A 26,543-nucleotide genomic window follows, 5' to 3' on the forward strand; every position below is an offset into this window, starting at 1 on the left:
GACTTACATTTTGATGTCTTTTACACTTGTTCTCTCACTATTCTGTGATATTCATTAGTATTTGCTCTGAATGACTACTGATTTCTAGCTGTTTCCTATAATGGGCCTTCTTTTCTACTTTTGGGACTTCACCACATGTAGAAACAACTTTATACACTCTTCTCTGAACGTGAGAAGCTATACACACTTGTCTTTCAACTGTTTTACAGTTGAATACTACTTTTCAGTGAATTCTGGTGGTTTCAAACACTGGTTTCATGTGAACTAACTCTATTTCAAGGAGTTCTGCAGTGTACAACATCCTTTCTAGACTAGAGACTTACATTTTGATGTCTTTTACACTTGTTCTCTCACTATTCTGTGATATTCATTAGTATTTGCTCTGAATTACTAATGCTTTCTTGCAGTGTACCATAATGGGCCTTCTGGTATACTTGTGGGACTTCACCACATGTGGAAACAACTTTGTATACTCTTCTCTGAACTTGTGAATCTATATAAACTTGTCTTTCAACTGTTTTACAGTTGAATACTACTTTTCAGTGAATTCCCATGGTTTGAAACACTGGTTTCATGTGAACTAACTCTATTTCAAGGATTTCTTCAGTGTACAACATCCTTTCTAGCCTAGAAACTTACATTTTGATGGTTTTCCACTTGTTCTCACAAAATTCTATGATATTCATTAGTATTTCTTCTGAATTACTACTGATTTCTAGCTGTTTCCTATAATGGGCCTTCTTTTCTACTTGTGGGACTTCACCACATGTAGAAACTACTTTATACACTCTTCTCTAGACTTGCGAAACTATGTAAACTTGTCTTTCAACTGTTTTACAGTTAAATACTACTTTTCAGTGAATTCTGTTGGTTTCAAACACTGGTTTCATGTGAACCAACTCTATTTCAAGGATTTGTGCCGTGTACAACATCCTTTCTAGACTAGAGACTTACATTTTGATGTCTTTTACACTTGTTCTCTCACTATTCTGTGATATTCATTAGTATTTGCTCTGAATGACTACTGATTTCTAGCTGTTTACTATAATGGGCCTTCTTTTCTACTTGTGGGACTTCACCACATGTAGAAACAACTTTATACACTCTTCTCTGGACTTGCGAAGCTATATAAACTTGTCTTTCAACTGTTTTACAGTTGAATACTACTTTTCAGTGAATTCCCATGGTTTGAAACACTGGTTTCATGTGAACTAACTCTATTTCAAGGATTTCTTCAGTGTACAACATCCTTTCTAGCCTAGAAACTTACATTTTGATGGTTTTCCACTTGTTCTCACAAAATTCTATGATATTCATTAGTATTTCCTCTGAATTACTACTGATTTCTAGCTGTTTCCTGTAATGGGCCTTCTTTTCTACTTGTGGGACTTCACCACATGTAGAAACTACTTTATACACTCTTCTCTAGACTTGCGAAACTATGTAAACTTGTCTTTCAACTGTTTTACAGTTAAATACTACTTTTCAGTGAATTCAGTTGGTTTGAAACACTGGTTTCATGTGAACTAACTCTATTTCAAGGATTTCTGCTGTGTAAAACATCCTTTCTGACTACAGACTTACATTTTGATGTCTTTTACATTTGTTCTCTCACTATTCTGTTATATTCATTAGTATTTGCTCTGAATGACTACTGATTTCTAGCTGTTTCCCATAATGGGCCTTCTTTTCTACTTGTGGGACTTCACCACATGTAGAAACAACTTTATACACTCTTCTCTGAACGTGAGAAGCTATACACACTTGTCTTTCAACTGTTTTACAGTTGAATACTACTTTTCAGTGAATTCTGGTGGTTTCAAACACTGGTTTCATGTGAACTAACTCTATTTCAAGGAGTTCTGCAGTGTACAACATCCTTTCTAGACTAGAGACTTACATTTTGATGTCTTTTACACTTGTTCTCTCACTATTCTGTGATATTCATTAGTATTTGCTCTGAATTACTAATGCTTTCTTGCAGTGTCCTATAATGGGCCTTCTGGTATACTTGTGGGACTTCACCACATGTGGAAACAACTTTGTATACTCTTCTCTGAACTTGTGAATCTATATAAACTTGTCTTTCAACTGTTTTACAGTTGAATACTACTTTTCAGTGAATTCCCATGGTTTGAAACACTGGTTTCATGTGAACTAACTCTATTTCAAGGATTTCTTCAGTGTACAACATCCTTTCTAGCCTAGAAACTTACATTTTGATGGTTTTCCACTTGTTCTCACAAAATTGTATGATATTCATTAGTATTTCCTCTGAATTACTACTGATTTCTAGCTGTTTCCTATAATGGGCCATCTTTTCTACTTGTGGGACTTCACCACATGTAGAAACTACTTTATACACTCTTCTCTATACTTGCGAAACTATATAAACTTGTCTTTCAACTGTTTTACAGTTAAATACTACTTTTCAGTGAATTCCGGTGGTTTGAAACACTGGTTTCATGTGAACTAACTCGATTTCAAGGATTTCTGCAGTGTACAACATCATTTCTAGACTAGAGACTTACATTTTGATATCTTTTATAGTTGTTCTCTCACTATTCTGTGATATTCATTAGTATTTGCTCTGAATGACTACTGATTTCTAGCTGTTTCCTATAATGTGCATTCTTTTCTACTTGTGGGACTTCACCACATGTAGAAACAACTTTATGTACTCTTCTCTGGAGTTGTGAAGCTATATAAACTTGTCTTTCAACTGTTTTACAGTTGAATACTACTTTTCAGTGAATTCTGTTGGTTTGAAACACTGGTTTCATGTGAACTAAATCTATTTCAAGGATTTGTGCAGTGTACAACATCCTTTCTAGACTAGAGACTTACATTTTGATGTCTTTTACATTTGTTCTCTCACTATTCTGTGATATTCATTAGTATTTGCTCTGAATGACTACTGATTTCTAGCTGTTTCCCATAATGGGCCTTCTTTTCTACTTGTGGGACTTCACCACATGTAGAAACAACTTTACACACTTTTCTCTGAACTTGAGAAGCTATACACACTTGTCTTTCAACTGTTTTACAGTTGAATACTACTTTTCAGTGAATTCTGGTGGTTTCAAACACTGGTTTCATGTGAACTAACTCTATTTCAAGGATTTGTGCCGTGTACAACATCCTTTCTAGACTAGAGACTTATATTTTGATGTCTTTTACACTTGTTCTCTCACTATTCTGTGATATTCATTAGTATTTGCTCTGAATGACTACTGATTTCTAGTTGTTTCCTATAATGAGCCTTCTTTTCTACTTGTGGGACTTCACCAAATGTAGAAACTACTTTATACACTCTTCTCTAGACTTGCGAAGCTATATAAACTTGTCTTTCAACTGTTTTACAGTTAAATACTACTTTTCAGTGAATTCTGTTGGTTTCAAACACTGGTTTCATGTAAACCAACTCTATTTCAAGGATTTGTGCCGTGTACAACATCCTTTCTAGACTAGAGACTTACATTTTGATGTCTTTTACACTTGTTCTCTCACTATTCTGTGATATTCATTAGTATTTGCTCTGAATGACTACTGATTTCTAGCTGTTTCCTATAATGGGCCTTCTTTTCTACTTTTGGGACTTCACCACATGTAGAAACAACTTTATACACTCTTCTCTGAACGTGAGAAGCTATACACACTTGTCTTTCAACTGTTTTACAGTTGAATACTACTTTTCAGTGAATTCTGGTGGTTTCAAACACTGGTTTCATGTGAACTAACTCTATTTCAAGGAGTTCTGCAGTGTACAACATCCTTTCTAGACTAGAGACTTACATTTTGATGTCTTTTACACTTGTTCTCTCACTATTCTGTGATATTCATTAGTATTTGCTCTGAATTACTAATGCTTTCTTGCAGTGTACTATAATGAGCCTTCTGGTATACTTGTGGGACTTCACCACATGTAGAAACTACTTTATACACTCTTCTCTATACTTGTGAAACTATATAAACTTGTCTTTCAACTGTTTTACAGTTAAATACTACTTTTCAGTGAATTCCGGTGGTTTGAAACACTGGTTTCATGTGAACTAACTCGATTTCAAGGATTTCTGCAGTGTACAACATCATTTCTAGACTAGAGACTTACATTTTGATATCTTTTATAGTTGTTCTCTCACTATTCTGTGATATTCTTTAGTATTTGCTCTGAATGACTACTGATTTCTAGCTGTTTCCTATAATGTGCATTCTTTTCTACTTGTGGGACTTCACCACATGTAGAAACAACTTTATGTACTCTTCTCTGGAGTTGTGAAGCTATATAAACTTGTCTTTCAACTGTTTTACAGTTGAATACTACTTTTCAGTGAATTCTGTTGGTTTGAAACACTGGTTTCATGTGAACTAAATCTATTTCAAGGATTTGTGCAGTGTACAACATCCTTTCTAGACTAGAGACTTACATTTTGATGTCTTTTACATTTGTTCTCTCACTGTTCTGTGATATTCATTAGTATTTGCTCTGAATGACTACTGATTTCTAGCTGTTTCCCATAATGGGCTTTCTTTTCTACTTGTGGGACTTCACCACATGTAGAAACAACTTTACACACTTTTCTCTGAACTTGAGAAGCTATACACACTTGTCTTTCAACTGTTTTACAGTTGAATACTACTTTTCAGTGAATTCTGTTGGTTTCAAACACTGGTTTCATGTAAACCAACTCTATTTCAAGGATTTGTGCCGTGTACAACATCCTTTCTAGACTAGAGACTTACATTTTGATGTCTTTTACACTTGTTCTCTCACTCTTCTGTGATATTCATTAGTATTTGCTCTGAATGACTACTGATTTCTAGCTGTTTACTATAATGGGCCTTCTTTTCTACTTGTGGGACTTCACCACATGTAGAAACAACTTTATACATTCTTCTCTGAACTTGAGAAGCTATATACACTTGTCTTTCAACTGTTTTATAATTAAATACTACTTTTCAGTGAATTCCGGTGGTTTAAAACACTGGTTTCATGTGAACTAACTCTATTTCAAGGATTTCTGCAGTGTACAACATCATTTCTAGAGTAGAGACTTACATTTTGATGTCTTTTACACTTGTTCTCTCACTATTCTGTGATATTCATTAGTATTTGCTCTGAATGACTACTGATTTCTAGCTGTTTCCTATAATGGGCCTTCTTTTCTACTTTTGGGACTTCACCACATGTAGAAACAACTTTATACACTCTTCTCTGAACGTGAGAAGCTATACACACTTGTCTTTCAACTGTTTTACAGTTGAATACTACTTTTCAGTGAATTCTGGTGGTTTCAAACACTGGTTTCATGTGAACTAACTCTATTTCAAGGAGTTCTGCAGTGTACAACATCCTTTCTAGACTAGAGACTTACATTTTGATGTCTTTTACACTTGTTCTCTCACTATTCTGTGATATTCATTAGTATTTGCTCTGAATTACTAATGCTTTCTTGCAGTGTACTATAATGGGCCTTCTGGTATACTTGTGGGACTTCACCACATGTAGAAACAACTTTATGTACTCTTCTCTGGAGTTGTGAAGCTATATAAACTTGTCTTTCAACTGTTTTACAGTTGAATACTACTTTTCAGTGAATTCTGTTGGTTTGAAACACTGGTTTCATGTGAACTAAATCTATTTCAAGGATTTGTGCAGTGTACAACATCCTTTCTAGACTAGAGACTTACATTTTGATGTCTTTTACATTTGTTCTCTCACTATTCTGTGATATTCATTAGTATTTGCTCTGAATGACTACTGATTTCTAGCTGTTTCCCATAATGGGCCTTCTTTTCTACTTGTGGGACTTCACCACATGTAGAAACAACTTTACACACTTTTCTCTGAACTTGAGAAGCTATACACACTTGTCTTTCAACTGTTTTACAGTTGAATACTACTTTTCAGTGAATTCTGGTGGTTTCAAACACTGGTTTCATGTGAACTAACTCTATTTCAAGGATTTGTGCCGTGTACAACATCCTTTCTAGACTAGAGACTTACATTTTGATGTCTTTTACACTTGTTCTCTCACTATTCTGTGATATTCATTAGTATTTTCTCTGAATGACTACTGATTTCTACTTGTTTCCTATAATGAGCCTTCTTTTCTACTTGTGGGACTTCACCAAATGTAGAAACTACTTTATACACTCTTCTCTAGACTTGCGAAGCTATATAAACTTGTCTTTCAACTGTTTTACAGTTAAATACTACTTTTCAGTGAATTCTGTTGGTTTCAAACACTGGTTTCATGTAAACCAACTCTATTTCAAGGATTTGTGCCGTGTACAACATCCTTTCTAGACTAGAGACTTACATTTTGATGGTTTTCCACTTGTTCTCACAAAATTCTATGATATTCATTAGTATTTCCTCTGAATTACTACTGATTTCTAGCTGTTTCCTATAATGGGCCTTCTTTTCTACTTGTGGGACTTCACCACATGTAGAAACTACTTTATACACTCTTCTCTAGACTTGCGAAACTATGTAAACTTGTCTTTCAACTGTTTTACAGTTAAATACTACTTTTCAGTGAATTCAGTTGGTTTGAAACACTGGTTTCATATGAACTAACTCTATTTCAAGGATTTCTGCTGTGTAAAACATCCTTTCTAGACTGCAGACTTACATTTTGATGTCTTTTACATTTGTTCTCTCACTATTCTGTTATATTCATTAGTATTTGCTCTGAATGACTACTGATTTCTAGCTGTTTCCCATAATGGGCCTTCTTTTCTACTTGTGGGACTGCACCACATGTAGAAACAACTTTATACACTCTTCTCTGAACGTGAGAAGCTATACACACTTGTCTTTCAACTGTTTTACAGTTGAATACTACTTTTCAGTGAATTCTGGTGGTTTGAAACACTGGTTTCATGTGAACTAACTCTATTTCAAGGATTTCTGCAGTGTACAACATCCTTTCTAGACTAGAGACTTACATTTTGATGTCTTTTACACTTGTTCTCTCACTATTCTGTGATATTCATTAGTATTTGCTCTGAATTACTAATGCTTTCTTGCAGTGTACTATAATGGGCCTTCTGGTATACTTGTGGGACTTCACCACATGTGGAAACAACTTTGTATACTCTTCTCTGAACTTGTGAATCTATATAAACTTGTCTTTCAACTGTTTTACAGTTGAATACTACTTTTCAGTGAATTCCCATGGTTTGAAACACTGGTTTCATGTGAACTAACTCTATTTCAAGGATTTCTTCAGTGTACAACATCCTTTCTAGCCTAGAAACTTACATTTTCATGGTTTTCCACTTGTTCTCACAAAATTCTATGATATTCATTAGTATTTCCTCTGAATTACTACTGATTTCTAGCTGTTTCCTATAATGGGCCTTCTTTTCTACTTGTGGGACTTCACCACATGTAGAAACTACTTTATACACTCTTCTCTAGACTTGCGAAACTATGTAAACTTGTCTTTCAACTGTTTTACAGTTAAATACTACTTTTCAGTGAATTCTGTTGGTTTCAAACACTGGTTTCATGTGAACCAACTCTATTTCAAGGATTTGTGCCGTGTACAACATCCTTTCTAGACTAGAGACTTACATTTTGATGTCTTTTACACTTGTTCTCTCACTATTCTGTGATATTCATTAGTATTTGCTCTGAATGACTACTGATTTCTAGCTGTTTACTATAATGGGCCTTCTTTTCTACTTGTGGGACTTCACCACATGTAGAAACAACTTTATACACTCTTCTCTGGACTTGCGAAGCTATATAAACTTGTCTTTCAACTGTTTTACAGTTGAATACTACTTTTCAGTGAATTCCCATGGTTTGAAACACTGGTTTCATGTGAACTAACTCTATTTCAAGGATTTCTTCAGTGTACAACATCCTTTCTAGCCTAGAAACTTACATTTTGATGGTTTTCCACTTGTTCTCACAAAATTCTATGATATTCATTAGTATTTCCTCTGAATTACTACTGATTTCTAGCTGTTTCCTGTAATGGGCCTTCTTTTCTACTTGTGGGACTTCACCACATGTAGAAACTACTTTATACACTCTTCTCTAGACTTGCGAAACTATGTAAACTTGTCTTTCAACTGTTTTACAGTTAAATACTACTTTTCAGTGAATTCTGTTGGTTTGAAACACTGGTTTCATGTGAACTAAATCTATTTCAAGGATTTGTGCAGTGTACAACATCCTTTCTAGACTAGAGACTTACATTTTGATGTCTTTTACATTTGTTCTCTCACTATTCTGTGATATTCATTAGTATTTGCTCTGAATGACTACTGATTTCTAGCTGTTTCCCATAATGGGCCTTCTTTTCTACTTGTGGGACTTCACCACATGTAGAAACAACTTTACACACTTTTCTCTGAACTTGAGAAGCTATACAAACTTGTCTTTCAACTGTTTTACAGTTGAATACTACTTTTCAGTGAATTCTGGTGGTTTCAAACACTGGTTTCATGTGAACTAACTCTATTTCAAGGATTTGTGCCGTGTACAACATCCTTTCTAGACTAGAGACTTACATTTTGATGTCTTTTACACTTGTTCTCTCACTATTCTGTGATATTCATTAGTATTTGCTCTGAATGACTACTGATTTCTAGTTGTTTCCTATAATGAGCCTTCTTTTCTACTTGTGGGACTTCACCAAATGTAGAAACTACTTTATACACTCTTCTGTAGACTTGCGAAGCTATATAAACTTGTCTTTCAACTGTTTTACAGTTAAATACTACTTTTCAGTGAATTCTGTTGGTTTCAAACACTGGTTTCATGTAAACCAACTCTATTTCAAGGATTTGTGCCGTGTACAACATCCTTTCTAGACTAGAGACTTACATTTTGATGTCTTTTACACTTGTTCTCTCACTCTTCTGTGATATTCATTAGTATTTGCTCTGAATGACTACTGATTTCTAGCTGTTTACTATAATGGGCCTTCTTTTCTACTTGTGGGACTTCACCACATGTAGAAACAACTTTATACATTCTTCTCTGAACTTGAGAAGCTATATACACTTGTCTTTCAACTGTTTTATAATTAAATACTACTTTTCAGTGAATTCCGGTGGTTTAAAACACTGGTTTCATGTGAACTAACTCTATTTCAAGGATTTCTGCAGTGTACAACATCATTTCTAGAGTAGAGACTTACATTTTGATGTCTTTTACACTTGTTCTCTCACTATTCTGTGATATTCATTAGTATTTGCTCTGAATGACTACTGATTTCTAGCTGTTTCCTATAATGGGCCTTCTTTTCTACTTTTGGGACTTCACCACATGTAGAAACAACTTTATACACTCTTCTCTGAACGTGAGAAGCTATACACACTTGTCTTTCAACTGTTTTACAGTTGAATACTACTTTTCAGTGAATTCTGGTGGTTTCAAACACTTGTTTCATGTGAACTAACTCTATTTCAAGGAGTTCTGCAGTGTACAACATCCTTTCTAGACTAGAGACTTACATTTTGATGTCTTTTACACTTGTTCTCTCACTATTCTGTGATATTCATTAGTATTTGCTCTGAATTACTAATGCTTTCTTGCAGTGTACTATAATGGGCCTTCTGGTATACTTGTGGGACTTCACCACATGTAGAAACTACTTTATACACTCTTCTCTATACTTGCGAAACTATATAAACTTGTCTTTCAACTGTTTTACAGTTAAATACTACTTTTCAGTGAATTCCGGTGGTTTGAAACACTGGTTTCATGTGAACTAACTCGATTTCAAGGATTTCTGCAGTGTACAACATCATTTCTAGACTAGAGACTTACATTTTGATATCTTTTATAGTTGTTCTCTCACTATTCTGTGATATTCATTAGTATTTGCTCTGAATGACTACTGATTTCTAGCTGTTTCCTATAATGTGCATTCTTTTCTACTTGTGGGACTTCACCACATGTAGAAACAACTTTATGTACTCTTCTCTGGAGTTGTGAAGCTATATAAACTTGTCTTTCAACTGTTTTACAGTTGAATACTACTTTTCAGTGAATTCTGTTGGTTTGAAACACTGGTTTCATGTGAACTAAATCTATTTCAAGGATTTGTGCAGTGTACAACATCCTTTCTAGACTAGAGACTTACATTTTGATGTCTTTTACATTTGTTCTCTCACTATTCTGTGATATTCATTAGTATTTGCTCTGAATGACTACTGATTTCTAGCTGTTTCCCATAATGGGCCTTCTTTTCTACTTGTGGGACTTCACCACATGTAGAAACAACTTTACACACTTTTCTCTGAACTTGAGAAGCTATACACACTTGTCTTTCAACTGTTTTACAGTTGAATACTACTTTTCAGTGAATTCTGGTGGTTTCAAACACTGGTTTCATGTGAACTAACTCTATTTCAAGGATTTGTGCCGTGTACAACATCCTTTCTAGACTAGAGACTTACATTTTGATGTCTTTTACACTTGTTCTCTCACTATTCTGTGATATTCATTAGTATTTTCTCTGAATGACTACTGATTTCTACTTGTTTCCTATAATGAGCCTTCTTTTCTACTTGTGGGACTTCACCAAATGTAGAAACTACTTTATACACTCTTCTCTAGACTTGCGAAGCTATATAAACTTGTCTTTCAACTGTTTTACAGTTAAATACTACTTTTCAGTGAATTCTGTTGGTTTCAAACACTGGTTTCATGTAAACCAACTCTATTTCAAGGATTTGTGCCGTGTACAACATCCTTTCTAGACTAGAGACTTACATTTTGATGGTTTTCCACTTGTTCTCACAAAATTCTATGATATTCATTAGTATTTCCTCTGAATTACTACTGATTTCTAGCTGTTTCCTATAATGGGCCTTCTTTTCTACTTGTGGGACTTCACCACATGTAGAAACTACTTTATACACTCTTCTCTAGACTTGCGAAACTATGTAAACTTGTCTTTCAACTGTTTTACAGTTAAATACTACTTTTCAGTGAATTCAGTTGGTTTGAAACACTGGTTTCATATGAACTAACTCTATTTCAAGGATTTCTGCTGTGTAAAACATCCTTTCTAGACTGCAGACTTACATTTTGATGTCTTTTACATTTGTTCTCTCACTATTCTGTTATATTCATTAGTATTTGCTCTGAATGACTACTGATTTCTAGCTGTTTCCCATAATGGGCCTTCTTTTCTACTTGTGGGACTGCACCACATGTAGAAACAACTTTATACACTCTTCTCTGAACGTGAGAAGCTATACACACTTGTCTTTCAACTGTTTTACAGTTGAATACTACTTTTCAGTGAATTCTGGTGGTTTGAAACACTGGTTTCATGTGAACTAACTCTATTTCAAGGATTTCTGCAGTGTACAACATCCTTTCTAGACTAGAGACTTACATTTTGATGTCTTTTACACTTGTTCTCTCACTATTCTGTGATATTCATTAGTATTTGCTCTGAATTACTAATGCTTTCTTGCAGTGTACTATAATGGGCCTTCTGGTATACTTGTGGGACTTCACCACATGTGGAAACAACTTTGTATACTCTTCTCTGAACTTGTGAATCTATATAAACTTGTCTTTCAACTGTTTTACAGTTGAATACTACTTTTCAGTGAATTCCCATGGTTTGAAACACTGGTTTCATGTGAACTAACTCTATTTCAAGGATTTCTTCAGTGTACAACATCCTTTCTAGCCTAGAAACTTACATTTTCATGGTTTTCCACTTGTTCTCACAAAATTCTATGATATTCATTAGTATTTCCTCTGAATTACTACTGATTTCTAGCTGTTTCCTATAATGGGCCTTCTTTTCTACTTGTGGGACTTCACCACATGTAGAAACTACTTTATACACTCTTCTCTAGACTTGCGAAACTATGTAAACTTGTCTTTCAACTGTTTTACAGTTAAATACTACTTTTCAGTGAATTCTGTTGGTTTCAAACACTGGTTTCATGTGAACCAACTCTATTTCAAGGATTTGTGCCGTGTACAACATCCTTTCTAGACTAGAGACTTACATTTTGATGTCTTTTACACTTGTTCTCTCACTATTCTGTGATATTCATTAGTATTTGCTCTGAATGACTACTGATTTCTAGCTGTTTACTATAATGGGCCTTCTTTTCTACTTGTGGGACTTCACCACATGTAGAAACAACTTTATACACTCTTCTCTGGACTTGCGAAGCTATATAAACTTGTCTTTCAACTGTTTTACAGTTGAATACTACTTTTCAGTGAATTCCCATGGTTTGAAACACTGGTTTCATGTGAACTAACTCTATTTCAAGGATTTCTTCAGTGTACAACATCCTTTCTAGCCTAGAAACTTACATTTTGATGGTTTTCCACTTGTTCTCACAAAATTCTATGATATTCATTAGTATTTCCTCTGAATTACTACTGATTTCTAGCTGTTTCCTGTAATGGGCCTTCTTTTCTACTTGTGGGACTTCACCACATGTAGAAACTACTTTATACACTCTTCTCTATACTTGTGAAACTATATAAACTTGTCTTTCAACTGTTTTACAGTTAAATACTACTTTTCAGTGAATTCCGGTGGTTTGAAACACTGGTTTCATGTGAACTAACTCGATTTCAAGGATTTCTGCAGTGTACAACATCATTTCTAGACTAGAGACTTACATTTTGATATCTTTTATAGTTGTTCTCTCACTATTCTGTGATATTCATTAGTATTTGCTCTGAATGACTACTGATTTCTAGCTGTTTCCTATAATGTGCATTCTTTTCTACTTGTGGGACTTCACCACATGTAGAAACAACTTTACACACTTTTCTCTGAACTTGAGAAGCTATACACACTTGTCTTTCAACTGTTTTACAGTTGAATACTACTTTTCAGTGAATTCTGGTGGTTTCAAACACTGGTTTCATGTGAACTAACTCTATTTCAAGGATTTGTGCCGTGTACAACATCCTTTCTAGACTAGAGACTTACATTTTCATGTCTTTTACACTTGTTCTCTCACTATTCTGTGATATTCATTAGTATTTTCTCTGAATGACTACTGATTTCTACTTGTTTCCTATAATGAGCCTTCTTTTCTACTTGTGGGACTTCACCAAATGTAGAAACTACTTTATACACTCTTCTCTAGACTTGCGAAGCTATATAAACTTGTCTTTCAACTGTTTTACAGTTAAATACTACTTTTCAGTGAATTCTGTTGGTTTCAAACACTGGTTTCATGTAAACCAACTCTATTTCAAGGATTTGTGCCGTGTACAACATCCTTTCTAGACTAGAGACTTACATTTTGATGGTTTTCCACTTGTTCTCACAAAATTCTATGATATTCATTAGTATTTCCTCTGAATTACTACTGATTTCTAGCTGTTTCCTATAATGGGCCTTCTTTTCTACTTGTGGGACTTCACCACATGTAGAAACTACTTTATACACTCTTCTCTAGACTTGCGAAACTATGTAAACTTGTCTTTCAACTGTTTTACAGTTAAATACTACTTTTCAGTGAATTCAGTTGGTTTGAAACACTGGTTTCATGTGAACTAACTCTATTTCAAGGATTTCTGCTGTGTAAAACATCCTTTCTAGACTGCAGACTTACATTTTGATGTCTTTTACATTTGTTCTCTCACTATTCTGTTATATTCATTAGTATTTGCTCTGAATGACTACTGATTTCTAGCTGTTTCCCATAATGGGCCTTCTTTTCTACTTGTGGGACTGCACCACATGTAGAAACAACTTTATACACTCTTCTCTGAACGTGAGAAGCTATACACACTTGTCTTTCAACTGTTTTACAGTTGAATACTACTTTTCAGTGAATTCTGGTGGTTTGAAACACTGGTTTCATGTGAACTAACTCTATTTCAAGGATTTCTGCAGTGTACAACATCCTTTCTAGACTAGAGACTTACATTTTGATGTCTTTTACACTTGTTCTCTCACTATTCTGTGATATTCATTAGTATTTGCTCTGAATTACTAATGCTTTCTTGCAGTGTACTATAATGGGCCTTCTGGTATACTTGTGGGACTTCACCACATGTGGAAACAACTTTGTATACTCTTCTCTGAACTTGTGAATCTATATAAACTTGTCTTTCAACTGTTTTACAGTTGAATACTACTTTTCAGTGAATTCCCATGGTTTGAAACACTGGTTTCATGTGAACTAACTCTATTTCAAGGATTTCTTCAGTGTACAACATCCTTTCTAGCCTAGAAACTTACATTTTCATGGTTTTCCACTTGTTCTCACAAAATTCTATGATATTCATTAGTATTTCCTCTGAATTACTACTGATTTCTAGCTGTTTCCTATAATGGGCCTTCTTTTCTACTTGTGGGACTTCACCACATGTAGAAACTACTTTATACACTCTTCTCTAGACTTGCGAAACTATGTAAACTTGTCTTTCAACTGTTTTACAGTTAAATACTACTTTTCAGTGAATTCTGTTGGTTTCAAACACTGGTTTCATGTGAACCAACTCTATTTCAAGGATTTGTGCCGTGTACAACATCCTTTCTAGACTAGAGACTTACATTTTGATGTCTTTTACACTTGTTCTCTCACTATTCTGTGATATTCATTAGTATTTGCTCTGAATGACTACTGATTTCTAGCTGTTTACTATAATGGGCCTTCTTTTCTACTTGTGGGACTTCACCACATGTAGAAACAACTTTATACACTCTTCTCTGGACTTGCGAAGCTATATAAACTTGTCTTTCAACTGTTTTACAGTTGAATACTACTTTTCAGTGAATTCCCATGGTTTGAAACACTGGTTTCATGTGAACTAACTCTATTTCAAGGATTTCTTCAGTGTACAACATCCTTTCTAGCCTAGAAACTTACATTTTGATGGTTTTCCACTTGTTCTCACAAAATTCTATGATATTCATTAGTATTTCCTCTGAATTACTACTGATTTCTAGCTGTTTCCTGTAATGGGCCTTCTTTTCTACTTGTGGGACTTCACCACATGTAGAAACTACTTTATACACTCTTCTCTAGACTTGCGAAACTATGTAAACTTGTCTTTCAACTGTTTTACAGTTAAATACTACTTTTCAGTGAATTCTGTTGGTTTGAAACACTGGTTTCATGTGAACTAAATCTATTTCAAGGATTTGTGCAGTGTACAACATCCTTTCTAGACTAGAGACTTACATTTTGATGTCTTTTACATTTGTTCTCTCACTATTCTGTGATATTCATTAGTATTTGCTCTGAATGACTACTGATTTCTAGCTGTTTCCCATAATGGGCCTTCTTTTCTACTTGTGGGACTTCACCACATGTAGAAACAACTTTACACACTTTTCTCTGAACTTGAGAAGCTATACAAACTTGTCTTTCAACTGTTTTACAGTTGAATACTACTTTTCAGTGAATTCTGGTGGTTTCAAACACTGGTTTCATGTGAAGTAACTCTATTTCAAGGATTTGTGCCGTGTACAACATCCTTTCTAGACTAGAGACTTACATTTTGATGTCTTTTACACTTGTTCTCTCACTATTCTGTGATATTCATTAGTATTTGCTCTGAATGACTACTGATTTCTAGTTGTTTCCTATAATGAGCCTTCTTTTCTACTTGTGGGACTTCACCAAATGTAGAAACTACTTTATACACTCTTCTCTAGACTTGCGAAGCTATATAAACTTGTCTTTCAATTGTTTTACAGTTAAATACTACTTTTCAGTGACTTCTGTTGGTTTCAAACACTGGTTTCATGTAAACCAACTCTATTTCAAGGATTTGTGCCGTGTACAACATCCTTTCTAGACTAGAGACTTACATTTTGATGTCTTTTACACTTGTTCTCTCACTATTCTGTGATATTCATTAGTATTTGCTCTGAATGACTACTGATTTCTAGCTGTTTACTATAATGGGCCTTCTTTTCTACTTGTGGGACTTCACCACATGTAGAAACAACTTTATACATTCTTCTCTGAACTTGAGAAGCTATATACACTTGTCTTTCAACTGTTTTATAATTAAATACTACTTTTCAGTGAATTCCGGTGGTTTAAAACACTGGTTTCATGTGAACTAACTCTATTTCAAGGATTTCTGCAGTGTACAACATCATTTCTAGAGTAGAGACTTACATTTTGATGTCTTTTACACTTGTTCTCTCACTATTCTGTGATATTCATTAGTATTTGCTCTGAATGACTACTGATTTCTAGCTGTTTCCTATAATGGGCCTTCTTTTCTACTTTTGGGACTTCACCACATGTAGAAACAACTTTATACACTCTTCTCTGAACGTGAGAAGCTATACACACTTGTCTTTCAACTGTTTTACAGTTGAATACTACTTTTCAGTGAATTCTGGTGGTTTCAAACACTGGTTTCATGTGAACTAACTCTATTTCAAGGAGTTCTGCAGTGTACAACATCCTTTCTAGACTAGAGACTTACATTTTGATGTCTTTTACACTTGTTCTCTCACTATTCTGTGATATTCATTAGTATTTGCTCTGAATTACTAATGCTTTCTTGCAGTGTACTATAATGGGCCTTCTGGTATACTTGTGGGACTTCACCACATGTGGAAACAACTTTGTATACTCTTCTCTGAACTTGTGAATCTATATAAACTTGTCTTTCAACTGTTTTACAGTTGAATACTACTTTTCAGTGAATTCCCATGGTTTGAAACACTGGTTTCATGTGAACTAACTCTATTTCAAGGATTTCTTCAGTGTACAACATCCTTTCTAGCCTAGAAACTTACATTTTGATGGTTTTCCACTTGTTCTCACAAAATTCTATGATATTCATTAGTATTTCCTCTGAATTACTACTGATTTCTAGCTGTTTCCTGTAATGGGCCTTCTTTTCTACTTGTGGGACTTCACCACATGTAGAAACTACTTTATACACTCTTCTCTATACTTGTGAAACTATATAAACTTGTCTTTCAACTGTTTTACAGTTAAATACTACTTTTCAGTGAATTCCGGTGGTTTGAAACACTGGTTTCATGTGAACTAACTCGATTTCAAGGATTTCTGCAGTGTACAACATCATTTCTAGACTAGAGACTTACATTTTGATATCTTTTATAGTTGTTCTCTCACTATTCTGTGATATTCATTAGTATTTGCTCTGAATGACTACTGATTTCTAGCTGTTTCCTATAATGTGCATTCTTTTCTACTTGTGGGACTTCACCACATGTAGAAACAACTTTATGTACTCTTCTCTGGAGTTGTGAAGCTATATAAACTTGTCTTTCAACTGTTTTACACTTGAATACTACTTTTCAGTGAATTCTGTTGGTTTGAAACACTGGTTTCATGTGAACTAAATCTATTTCAAGGATTTGTGCAGTGTACAACATCCTTTCTACACTAGAGACTTACATTTTGATGTCTTTTACATTTGTTCTCTCACTATTCTGTGATATTCATTAGTATTTGCTCTGAATGACTACTGATTTCTAGCTGTTTCCCATAATGGGCCTTCTTTTCTACTTGTGGGACTTCACCACATGTAGAAACAACTTTACACACTTTTCTCTGAACTTGAGAAGCTATACACACTTGTCTTTCAACTGTTTTACAGTTGAATACTACTTTTCAGTGAATTCTGGTGGTTTCAAACACTGGTTTCATGTGAACTAACTCTATTTCAAGGATTTGTGCCGTGTACAACATCCTTTCTAGACTAGAGACTTACATTTTCATGTCTTTTACACTTGTTCTCTCACTATTCTGTGATATTCATTAGTATTTTCTCTGAATGACTACTGATTTCTACTTGTTTCCTATAATGAGCCTTCTTTTCTACTTGTGGGACTTCACCAAATGTAGAAACTACTTTATACACTCTTCTCTAGACTTGCGAAGCTATATAAACTTGTCTTTCAACTGTTTTACAGTTAAATACTACTTTTCAGTGAATTCTGTTGGTTTCAAACACTGGTTTCATGTAAACCAACTCTATTTCAAGGATTTGTGCCGTGTACAACATCCTTTCTAGACTAGAGACTTACATTTTGATGGTTTTCCACTTGTTCTCACAAAATTCTATGATATTCATTAGTATTTCCTCTGAATTACTACTGATTTCTAGCTGTTTCCTATAATGGGCCTTCTTTTCTACTTGTGGGACTTCACCACATGTAGAAACTACTTTATACACTCTTCTCTAGACTTGCGAAACTATGTAAACTTGTCTTTCAACTGTTTTACAGTTAAATACTACTTTTCAGTGAATTCAGTTGGTTTGAAACACTGGTTTCATGTGAACTAACTCTATTTCAAGGATTTCTGCTGTGTAAAACATCCTTTCTAGACTGCAGACTTACATTTTGATGTCTTTTACATTTGTTCTCTCACTATTCTGTTATATTCATTAGTATTTGCTCTGAATGACTACTGATTTCTAGCTGTTTCCCATAATGGGCCTTCTTTTCTACTTGTGGGACTGCACCACATGTAGAAACAACTTTATACACTCTTCTCTGAACGTGAGAAGCTATACACACTTGTCTTTCAACTGTTTTACAGTTGAATACTACTTTTCAGTGAATTCTGGTGGTTTGAAACACTGGTTTCATGTGAACTAACTCTATTTCAAGGATTTCTGCAGTGTACAACATCCTTTCTAGACTAGAGACTTACATTTTGATGTCTTTTACACTTGTTCTCTCACTATTCTGTGATATTCATTAGTATTTGCTCTGAATTACTAATGCTTTCTTGCAGTGTACTATAATGGGCCTTCTGGTATACTTGTGGGACTTCACCACATGTGGAAACAACTTTGTATACTCTTCTCTGAACTTGTGAATCTATATAAACTTGTCTTTCAACTGTTTTACAGTTGAATACTACTTTTCAGTGAATTCCCATGGTTTGAAACACTGGTTTCATGTGAACTAACTCTATTTCAAGGATTTCTTCAGTGTACAACATCCTTTCTAGCCTAGAAACTTACATTTTCATGGTTTTCCACTTGTTCTCACAAAATTCTATGATATTCATTAGTATTTCCTCTGAATTACTACTGATTTCTAGCTGTTTCCTATAATGGGCCTTCTTTTCTACTTGTGGGACTTCACCACATGTAGAAACTACTTTATACACTCTTCTCTAGACTTGCGAAACTATGTAAACTTGTCTTTCAACTGTTTTACAGTTAAATACTACTTTTCAGTGAATTCTGTTGGTTTCAAACACTGGTTTCATGTGAACCAACTCTATTTCAAGGATTTGTGCCGTGTACAACATCCTTTCTAGACTAGAGACTTACATTTTGATGTCTTTTACACTTGTTCTCTCACTATTCTGTGATATTCATTAGTATTTGCTCTGAATGACTACTGATTTCTAGCTGTTTACTATAATGGGCCTTCTTTTCTACTTGTGGGACTTCACCACATGTAGAAACAACTTTATACACTCTTCTCTGGACTTGCGAAGCTATATAAACTTGTCTTTCAACTGTTTTACAGTTGAATACTACTTTTCAGTGAATTCCCATGGTTTGAAACACTGGTTTCATGTGAACTAACTCTATTTCAAGGATTTCTTCAGTGTACAACATCCTTTCTAGCCTAGAAACTTACATTTTGATGGTTTTCCACTTGTTCTCACAAAATTCTATGATATTCATTAGTATTTCCTCTGAATTACTACTGATTTCTAGCTGTTTCCTGTAATGGGCCTTCTTTTCTACTTGTGGGACTTCACCACATGTAGAAACTACTTTATACACTCTTCTCTAGACTTGCGAAACTATGTAAACTTGTCTTTCAACTGTTTTACAGTTAAATACTACTTTTCAGTGAATTCTGTTGGTTTGAAACACTGGTTTCATGTGAACTAAATCTATTTCAAGGATTTGTGCAGTGTACAACATCCTTTCTAGACTAGAGACTTACATTTTGATGTCTTTTACATTTGTTCTCTCACTATTCTGTGATATTCATTAGTATTTGCTCTGAATGACTACTGATTTCTAGCTGTTTCCCATAATGGGCCTTCTTTTCTACTTGTGGGACTTCACCACATGTAGAAACAACTTTACACACTTTTCTCTGAACTTGAGAAGCTATACAAACTTGTCTTTCAACTGTTTTACAGTTGAATACTACTTTTCAGTGAATTCTGGTGGTTTCAAACACTGGTTTCATGTGAAGTAACTCTATTTCAAGGATTTGTGCCGTGTACAACATCCTTTCTAGACTAGAGACTTACATTTTGATGTCTTTTACACTTGTTCTCTCACTATTCTGTGATATTCATTAGTATTTGCTCTGAATGACTACTGATTTCTAGTTGTTTCCTATAATGAGCCTTCTTTTCTACTTGTGGGACTTCACCAAATGTAGAAACTACTTTATACACTCTTCTCTAGACTTGCGAAGCTATATAAACTTGTCTTTCAATTGTTTTACAGTTAAATACTACTTTTCAGTGACTTCTGTTGGTTTCAAACACTGGTTTCATGTAAACCAACTCTATTTCAAGGATTTGTGCCGTGTACAACATCCTTTCTAGACTAGAGACTTACATTTTGATGTCTTTTACACTTGTTCTCTCACTATTCTGTGATATTCATTAGTATTTGCTCTGAATGACTACTGATTTCTAGCTGTTTACTATAATGGGCCTTCTTTTCTACTTGTGGGACTTCACCACATGTAGAAACAACTTTATACATTCTTCTCTGAACTTGAGAAGCTATATACACTTGTCTTTCAACTGTTTTATAATTAAATACTACTTTTCAGTGAATTCCGGTGGTTTAAAACACTGGTTTCATGTGAACTAACTCTATTTCAAGGATTTCTGCAGTGTACAACATCATTTCTAGAGTAGAGACTTACATTTTGATGTCTTTTACACTTGTTCTCTCACTATTCTGTGATATTCATTAGTATTTGCTCTGAATGACTACTGATTTCTAGCTGTTTCCTATAATGGGCCTTCTTTTCTACTTTTGGGACTTCACCACATGTAGAAACAACTTTATACACTCTTCTCTGAACGTGAGAAGCTATACACACTTGTCTTTCAACTGTTTTACAGTTGAATACTACTTTTCAGTGAATTCTGGTGGTTTCAAACACTGGTTTCATGTGAACTAACTCTATTTCAAGGAGTTCTGCAGTGTACAACATCCTTTCTAGACTAGAGACTTACATTTTGATGTCTTTTACACTTGTTCTCTCACTATTCTGTGATATTCATTAGTATTTGCTCTGAATTACTAATGCTTTCTTGCAGTGTACTATAATGGGCCTTCTGGTATACTTGTGGGACTTCACCACATGTAGAAACTACTTTATACACTCTTCTCTATACTTGTGAAACTATATAAACTTGTCTTTCAACTGTTTTACAGTTGAATACTACTTTTCAGTGAATTCTGGTGGTTTGAAACACTGGTTTCATGTGAACTAACTCTATTTCAAGGATTTCTGCAGTGTACAACATCCTTTCTAGACTAGAGACTTACATTTTGATGTCTTTTACACTTGTTCTCTCACTATTCTGTGATATTCATTAGTATTTGCTCTGAATTACTAATGCTTTCTTGCAGTGTACTATAATGGGCCTTCTGGTATACTTGTGGGACTTCACCACATGTGGAAACAACTTTGTATACTCTTCTCTGAACTTGTGAATCTATATAAACTTGTCTTTCAACTGTTTTACCGTTGAATACTACTTTTCAGTGAATTCCCATGGTTTGAAACACTGGTTTCATGTGAACTAACTCTATTTCAAGGATTTCTTCAGTGTACAACATCCTTTCTAGCCTAGAAACTTACATTTTCATGGTTTTCCACTTGTTCTCACAAAATTCTATGATATTCATTAGTATTTCCTCTGAATTACTACTGATTTCTAGCTGTTTCCTATAATGGGCCTTCTTTTCTACTTGTGGGACTTCACCACATGTAGAAACTACTTTATACACTCTTCTCTAGACTTGCGAAACTATGTAAACTTGTCTTTCAACTGTTTTACAGTTAAATACTACTTTTCAGTGAATTCTGTTGGTTTCAAACACTGGTTTCATGTGAACCAACTCTATTTCAAGGATTTGTGCCGTGTACAACATCCTTTCTAGACTAGAGACTTACATTTTGATGTCTTTTACACTTTTTCTCTCACTATTCTGTGATATTCATTAGTATTTGCTCTGAATGACTACTGATTTCTAGCTGTTTACTATAATGGGCCTTCTTTTCTACTTGTGGGACTTCACCACATGTAGAAACAACTTTATACACTCTTCTCTGGACTTGCGAAGCTATATAAACTTGTCTTTCAACTGTTTTACAGTTGAATACTACTTTTCAGTGAATTCCCATGGTTTGAAACACTGGTTTCATGTGAACTAACTCTATTTCAAGGATTTCTTCAGTGTACAACATCCTTTCTAGCCTAGAAACTTACATTTTGATGGTTTTGCACTTGTTCTCACAAAATTCTATGATATTCATTAGTATTTCCTCTGAATTACTACTGATTTCTAGCTGTTTCCTGTAATGGGCCTTCTTTTCTACTTGTGGGACTTCACCACATGTAGAAACTACTTTATACACTCTTCTCTAGACTTGCGAAACTATGTAAACTTGTCTTTCAACTGTTTTACAGTTAAATACTACTTTTCAGTGAATTCTGTTGGTTTGAAACACTGGTTTCATGTGAACTAAATCTATTTCAAGGATTTGTGCAGTGTACAACATCCTTTCTAGACTAGAGACTTACATTTTGATGTCTTTTACATTTGTTCTCTCACTATTCTGTGATATTCATTAGTATTTGCTCTGAATGACTACTGATTTCTAGCTGTTTCCCATAATGGGCCTTCTTTTCTACTTGTGGGACTTCACCACATGTAGAAACAACTTTACACACTTTTCTCTGAACTTGAGAAGCTATACAAACTTGTCTTTCAACTGTTTTACAGTTGAATACTACTTTTCAGTGAATTCTGGTGGTTTCAAACACTGGTTTCATGTGAACTAACTCTATTTCAAGGATTTGTGCCGTGTACAACATCCTTTCTAGACTAGAGACTTACATTTTGATGTCTTTTACACTTGTTCTCTCACTATTCTGTGATATTCATTAGTATTTGCTCTGAATGACTACTGATTTCTAGTTGTTTCCTATAATGAGCCTTCTTTTCTACTTGTGGGACTTCACCAAATGTAGAAACTACTTTATACACTCTTCTCTAGACTTGCGAAGCTATATAAACTTGTCTTTCAATTGTTTTACAGTTAAATACTACTTTTCAGTGAATTCTGTTGGTTTCAAACACTGGTTTCATGTAAACCAACTCTATTTCAAGGATTTGTGCCGTGTACAACATCCTTTCTAGACTAGAGACTTACATTTTGATGTCTTTTACACTTGTTCTCTCACTATTCTGTGATATTCATTAGTATTTGCTCTGAATGACTACTGATTTCTAGCTGTTTACTATAATGGGCCTTCTTTTCTACTTGTGGGACTTCACCACATGTAGAAACAACTTTATACATTCTTCTCTGAACTTGAGAAGCTATATACACTTGTCTTTCAACTGTTTTATAATTAAATACTACTTTTCAGTGAATTCCGGTGGTTTAAAACACTGGTTTCATGTGAACTAACTCTATTTCAAGGATTTCTGCAGTGTACAACATCATTTCTAGAGTAGAGACTTACATTTTGATGTCTTTTACACTTGTTCTCTCACTATTCTGTGATATTCATTAGTATTTGCTCTGAATGACTACTGATTTCTAGCTGTTTCCTATAATGGGCCTTCTTTTCTACTTTTGGGACTTCACCACATGTAGAAACAACTTTATACACTCTTCTCTGAACGTGAGAAGCTATACACACTTGTCTTTCAACTGTTTTACAGTTGAATACTACTTTTCAGTGAATTCTGGTGGTTTCAAACACTGGTTTCATGTGAACTAACTCTATTTCAAGGAGTTCTGCAGTGTACAACATCCTTTCTAGACTAGAGACTTACATTTTGATGTCTTTTACACTTGTTCTCTCACTATTCTGTGATATTCATTAGTATTTGCTCTGAATTACTAATGCTTTCTTGCAGTGTACTATAATGGGCCTTCTGGTATACTTGTGGGACTTCACCACATGTAGAAACTACTTTATACACTCTTCTCTATACTTGTGAAACTATATAAACTTGTCTTTCAACTGTTTTACAGTTAAATACTACTTTTCAGTGAATTCCGGTGGTTTGAAACACTGGTTTCATGTGAACTAACTCGATTTCAAGGATTTCTGCAGTGTACAACATCATTTCTAGACTAGAGACTTACATTTTGATATCTTTTATAGTTGTTCTCTCACTATTCTGTGATATTCATTAGTATTTGCTCTGAATGACTACTGATTTCTAGCTGTTTCCTATAATGTGCATTCTTTTCTACTTGTGGGACTTCACCACATGTAGAAACAACTTTATGTACTCTTCTCTGGAGTTGTGAAGCTATATAAACTTGTCTTTCAACTGTTTTACAGTTGAATACTACTTTTCAGTGAATTCTGTTGGTTTGAAACACTGGTTTCATGTGAACTAAATCTATTTCAAGGATTTGTGCAGTGTACAACATCCTTTCTAGACTAGAGACTTACATTTTGATGTCTTTTACATTTGTTCTCTCACTATTCTGTGATATTCATTAGTATTTGCTCTGAATGACTACTGATTTCTAGCTGTTTCCCATAATGGGCCTTCTTTTCTACTTGTGGGACTTCACCACATGTACAAACAACTTTACACACTTTTCTCTGAACTTGAGAAGCTATACACACTTGTCTTTCAACTGTTTTACAGTTGAATACTACTTTTCAGTGAATTCTGGTGGTTTCAAACACTGGTTTCATGTGAACTAACTCTATTTCAAGGATTTGTGCCGTGTACAACATCCTTTCTAGACTAGAGACTTACATTTTGATGTCTTTTACACTTGTTCTCTCACTATTCTGTGATATTCATTAGTATTTTCTCTGAATGACTACTGATTTCTACTTGTTTCCTATAATGAGCCTTCTTTTCTACTTGTGGGACTTCACCAAATGTAGAAACTACTTTATACACTCTTCTCTAGACTTGCGAAGCTATATAAACTTGTCTTTCAACTGTTTTACAGTTAAATACTACTTTTCAGTGAATTCTGTTGGTTTCAAACACTGGTTTCATGTAAACCAACTCTATTTCAAGGATTTGTGCCGTGTACAACATCCTTTCTAGACTAGAGACTTACATTTTGATGGTTTTCCACTTGTTCTCACAAAATTCTATGATATTCATTAGTATTTCCTCTGAATTACTACTGATTTCTAGCTGTTTCCTATAATGGGCCTTCTTTTCTACTTGTGGGACTTCACCACATGTAGAAACTACTTTATACACTCTTCTCTAGACTTGCGAAACTATGTAAACTTGTCTTTCAACTGTTTTACAGTTAAATACTACTTTTCAGTGAATTCAGTTGGTTTGAAACACTGGTTTCATGTGAACTAACTCTATTTCAAGGATTTCTGCTGTGTAAAACATCCTTTCTAGACTGCAGACTTACATTTTGATGTCTTTTACATTTGTTCTCTCACTATTCTGTTATATTCATTAGTATTTGCTCTGAATGACTACTGATTTCTAGCTGTTTCCCATAATGGGCCTTCTTTTCTACTTGTGGGACTTCACCACATGTAGAAACAACTTTATACACTCTTCTCTGAACGTGAGAAGCTATACACACTTGTCTTTCAACTGTTTTACAGTTGAATACTACTTTTCAGTGAATTCTGGTGGTTTGAAACACTGGTTTCATGTGAACTAACTCTATTTCAAGGATTTCTGCAGTGTACAACATCCTTTCTAGACTAGAGACTTACATTTTGATGTCTTTTACACTTGTTCTCTCACTATTCTGTGATATTCATTAGTATTTGCTCTGAATTACTAATGCTTTCTTGCAGTGTACTATAATGGGCCTTCTGGTATACTTGTGGGAGTTCACCACATGTGGAAACAACTTTGTATACTCTTCTCTGAACTTGTGAATCTATATAAACTTGTCTTTCAACTGTTTTACAGTTGAATACTACTTTTCAGTGAATTCCCATGGTTTGAAACACTGGTTTCATGTGAACTAACTCTATTTCAAGGATTTCTTCAGTGTACAACATCCTTTCTAGCCTAGAAACTTACATTATCATGGTTTTCCACTTGTTCTCACAAAATTCTATGATATTCATTAGTATTTCCTCTGAATTACTACTGATTTCTAGCTGTTTCCTATAATGGGCCTTCTTTTCTACTTGTGGGACTTCACCACATGTAGAAACTACTTTATACACTCTTCTCTAGACTTGCGAAACTATGTAAACTTGTCTTTCAACTGTTTTACAGTTAAATACTACTTTTCAGTGAATTCAGTTGGTTTGAAACACTGGTTTCATGTGAACTAACTCTATTTCAAGGATTTCTGCTGTGTAAAACATCCTTTCTAGACTACAGACTTACATTTTGATGTCTT

Source organism: Cnephaeus nilssonii, assembly GCF_951640355.1.
Source record: "Cnephaeus nilssonii genome assembly, chromosome: 5".
NCBI classification, from domain to species: Eukaryota; Metazoa; Chordata; class Mammalia; order Chiroptera; family Vespertilionidae; genus Cnephaeus; species Cnephaeus nilssonii.